General features: G+C 37.2%; 1 non-coding gene across 1 annotated transcript; it reads left to right on the forward strand.

The window, feature by feature from the left end:
* The first annotated feature begins 4,230 nt into the window (after positions 1-4,230).
* Positions 4,231-4,337, forward strand: LOC111909822 (small nucleolar RNA R71). The gene has a single exon (XR_002856345.2). It is a non-coding gene; the product is annotated as a small nucleolar RNA R71 (small nucleolar RNA).
* The last annotated feature ends 561 nt before the right edge of the window (positions 4,338-4,898 follow it).

Below are 4,898 nucleotides of genomic sequence, written 5' to 3' on the forward strand. Positions count from 1 at the left end.
GTATATGATCCAAAAGAATGGATCTGGTACTGTTCATATATTCGAAGCTCAAAATCTCGATCGCTTACTGTTCATCAATGCTAACTAATACATAACTTTTAGCCCAAAATTAAATCTATATTGTTTACCACTTCGTTTTGTTCTTCCATCAAAACTTTTGCTTTTTGTTCATCGATGATGTCGAGGTCTTCAAATCGATGAAGCATCAACAATCTCAAAGTAGAATGCGGTTTTGATTCAACTTAAAATCGATTTCGACTAGAGGTCAATGATGATTTTCAAATGTCAAAATTCCATGGGCTATTCGATTATCAATCGGATGTTCGATTTCAGTTTTCTTGAGTCAAATTGCATCTCGACGTGCTTTAAAATCTATTTCGATTTCATCTGTTTTCGATGTTCATTATTGTTGTTGAAATCTTGGAAGAGTCAAAGCTAAAAGTCACAATCGATTTCTTGATGAATCTGGAAGTGATTTTGCTTTTGATGTTGTTGTTTTGAGTCGTTTGAGAAATTGAACTGCAAAGCAATATTAGAGTTGAGATTATGAGTCGTTAATTGAGATCGAAAGTTTGGTTGATTGAAGATCTGTAATGGAAGTCAAAAACAATGTTTGATGAACTGAAAAATAAAACTGTGACTCACGAACTCAGTGATGTTCGAATCGATATATTGGTTTGATCAATTTTAGATTCGAAAGGTTGATATCGATTTTGGTTGATAATTTTGGAACGAGACTTGAAAGAAGGATCACACAGAGAAAAGTCGATGTATTTGATTTTGATGTGCGAAGGCTTAGAAATATTTGGGATTTGTTGTTAAGATTCTCATATTTAGAGTGGGGTTTGAATGTTCGATTAAACTGAATGTGTGTGATGAACTGAGAACAAATGATCGATTTGATGTCAAGATGCGAAGTCAAGAAAAATGCAATTGTTTAATTTCCAAAGACGTGAATTGGGTTTCAGTTGAGTTCGCAAAATAAAATGATTGTGTTGATGATACAAACATGAGTTCGCATATATGGATCAATTTTAATGTTCACTTAGGTTCGCATATAAGGATGTAATATGGTTCGCAATTTGGAAGTCAAACAGGATCTTCATTCGCATTTTGTTATGGATTGGAGATATTCGCATTTGGGTCTCAATCAATTTCGCATATTTGGTTATATTGGGTGAAAGATGCAAAGGATGTGGGAATGAAAATGCTAAAATGCGAAGCATTTTCTGTTATGATCATTCAATGAAGAAGAAAGTAAATAGTTTCGCATTTGGTCCTTGATCTTTTCACGAAATAATACAAATGGTCCAACTTCGCAAAATCCCTATACTAATAAAAGAGTAGTTCTTTTGCCATATGTCACTATATTAAACCTCTTAATTAATGTGTTGCCACTTGTCAATCTATTAGTTCTTCATTTTAAATTTATTAGACTTCCTTATTAATGTGATGTTATTTTCAATGTATTAATTCTCTATTTTAAATTAAATATTAAATTTTATATTATTGTTTTCATTAATTCACAAAAAAGTCTAATATTTATTAAAAATTATTTTTATATATTTATTTGAATCAACAATTATAATTTCACATAACTAATAAAAATATCTCTTAATTAGTAATTTATTTAAAATAATTGATTAATAATTTTGATTTTTTTATTATAAAAGTTTAATTATTTTTATAACCGTGGTTCCCACGGGTTATAAACTAGTGGGATAATAAAATGACAAAAGTGCAGAATTTTCATTTCGCATCCCTGCAGTATTTGCAAAATGACAAATTTTACCCAGTTTCGCATTTGGGGTAAAAAATTTGAGAAATTGGAATATTTTCAAATTTGGTCCATGCAGTTTGTGCGAATTTACACATTTTACCCAATTTCGCAAATGGGAGTGTGTTTCGCATATTTGGCTGTTTTTGGCGCAACGGGTCACTGCAAAATTTTGAAATTGACAATTTCTACCCATTTTTGAGAAATTATGTCAAAGGCGATCCGTGAACGATGATAAAAATTCATTATTTTTTGGATTTTCCGGATTGAAGCACAAAGTTTATGCCACATGTTAAGGGGGAGTTTTAACATGAAAAATTCCGAATAGAGCACGTTCTTTTTCCTTTGGAGTTTTATAATCAAATTTCGATTATAAAAAGGGGGGAGAAGTTTTATATGGAAATTCGAACTTGAATTTTTCATATTACGTGGTTTTGAAGACCGAAGTGATCTTGAAGTTTTGAAGCCACGAGATGATGCAATTGGAAGTTTGAAAGTGATGTATTCGAAATGAGTTTGGTTTTATTGAAAATTTTTGGGGTGTGTTTTTATGCGCAACTTTAGGGTGATTATTTGGAGTTTGGAATACTCTTGATCATTCGTTGCTGCTCGGATTGTATGGTCTCACATCCTAGAGACCAAATTGAAGAATCATGGAAGAATTGAAGATTGAAGTTCGTTTCGACATGTGTCACCTTTGAGGCTCGAACCGCGTAGTGCTTGATTTGGAAGATTTGAAGTGGGTCATTCATTCCTAACTTTGAGGGGGAGAATGTTGGGGTGCAAAGTTATTCATTCATGACTTTGTAAATGTTTGACTTTTGTAAAACCCACTTGCATGTGGTGCTTTAGCCTTTAGACCCATTTTTTTGTTAGAGTGAGAGAGAGACATGTAAACACCTCTATAAATAGTGGGTTCATACCACTTGTAGAGGTGTGCTTGAGAGATGTAGAAGTGAGTGTGTAAGTTTGTGTTAATTATGTAGTCTAGATCTAGATCCTTTTTGTGTATCACTATATACATTCAATATATCTCTTAAACACCCAAATCACCATGTTCAATTGTGCAAGCTTTAATTCTGCATGCCAAACCATGCTCTTATGTCACTACACTAATGTGAATTGCTATGCGAATTGGCCTTGGTTCCGAGAGATCCAGCTTTTTAAAGAATGAATATGGCATTAGGTTCACACTTGCTCCCAAATCGGCTAAGGCATGAATGGTAGCCAAGTTGCCAAATTGGCAAGGTAGAGTTAAGCTCCCCGAGTCACCCTTATTCTATGGTAGCTTATTTAGCATAGCAGCTGAGCAATTTTCATTGAGGACTACCTTCTTCGCTTCTTCCATCTTCCTTCGATTAGTGAGAAATTCCTTACGGAACTTGGCATATTTGGGCATTTGGACGACAGCTTCAATGAAGGGTATATTGATTTGAAGAGCCTTGATATGATCTAGAAACTTTTGGTACTCCTCTTCCTGCTTCTCTTTCTTAGCTCGGGCTGGGTATGGCATTGGAGGCTGATACAAATTTTCAGGGACCTGTTCCTTCGGATTTGGCAGGGTACTCGTCGAGTCCATATTTGGTACTCGGCGAGTAGAGCTGTCAGATTGAAGATTTTGATTTTCTGCCTCCTCCTTTTGTGATTCCTTGGATGCTTCAGTCTGAATAGGGGCCAGGGGAGTGATTATTTTCCCACTTCTTGTTGTAACTATATTTATGTGCGCGCCTCGTGGGTTATTTTCGGTTTTACTAGGAAGTTCGCCCGGTGATCTTTGGTTGATTTGTTGAGCAAGTTACCCTAGCTTCGTTTCTATGTTGTGGATAGATGCTTGCTGGTTTCTAAGCATGGTCCTCGTTTCTTGAATTGCGGCATCATGATCACTATGTCTTTTTTCTGAAGCAACTACAAATTTGGTAAGCATTTCTTCCAAACTTGGTTTTCTTTCTTGTGCCGGCTCCTCCTTTTGGTAAAAACATATTCCTTTCTGCCTGAACTTCTCCTCCTTAGCCTTCTTGTACTCTTCATATGGGAGCCACTCTTTCTTTGGTTTTCGCCAATCTTCATCATATCGGTCTCCACTTGAGTAACAAACTTGCACCTTCTTGTTGCCATTTTCATCCAAGTCACAATCTCTAGTAAGATGAAGCCCATTGTAGTTTTTACAACCCACCCGAATAGCATGGATCGTTTGATCCATTTTATCCATCCCCCTATCCATGGTTTTTAGCATATCCATGACTGCGGATAAGTCTTCAGTAGTTGCGTATGCAGCTCCCCTAGTAACATCATTTATTGGGTTGTGGTATACTCTAGAGTGCTTAGAGAATTCTTCAATTAATTCCTTGATCACCGGGGGTGGCTTATTTGTGAGCGGGCCTTGCGAGTCAAGTAACTGCCTGGTTGTGACATTGACTCCATCATAGAAAATGGAGACTTCTTGCTGGCTATTTAGGTCATGGTGTGGGCAGTTTCTTAGTAAGCTCTTGTACCTCTCCCAAGCTTCATATAGTGACTCTCCAACTTGTTGTTCAAAGTTAGCTATTGTTTTCTTTAGTTTGGCTATCTTGGAAGGTGGGCAAAAGTGATCAATGAATTCTTCTTTCATCTTGGCCCATGTGGTGACTGATCCGGGGGGGGGGGGGAAGTGATTTGAGCCAGTCTTTAGCGGCGCCTTTGAATGTCACTGGGAGCATGCGAAGTAGCTGAGTCTCGCGAGGCACATTGGAACATTAAAGTAATCAGCTACATCACTGACTTCATCCAAATGCTTGTAGGCATCTTCGTGGTCTTTTCCATAGAAATGTATTTCTTTAAGTAAAGCTAGGATATGAGCCTTGAGCTCAAAAGTAGCAGTCACGGGAATTGGGGGTTGCACAAGTCCCGGGCCAGTGTTGTGGCGCATCCTTTTCTTCCATTCCCCCATGGGGATTTCATCAATGTTAGCCATGGTAAGAGCTAACTCGTCACCGGAATCGAAGTTGTGCCCGTATGTAAGTTCGGTGTCGTACTCAGTGTCTTCCTTGATCGGTTCTTCACTTGCTAAAGATGCGCTGGATGCACCTGCTTTGCTGCTCTTTTTCTTCCCAAAAATAGTCTTCAAGTTAGACAAAGGTGACTT

Source organism: Lactuca sativa, chromosome 1 (genome assembly GCF_002870075.4).
Source record: "Lactuca sativa cultivar Salinas chromosome 1, Lsat_Salinas_v11, whole genome shotgun sequence".
NCBI classification, from domain to species: Eukaryota; Viridiplantae; Streptophyta; class Magnoliopsida; order Asterales; family Asteraceae; genus Lactuca; species Lactuca sativa.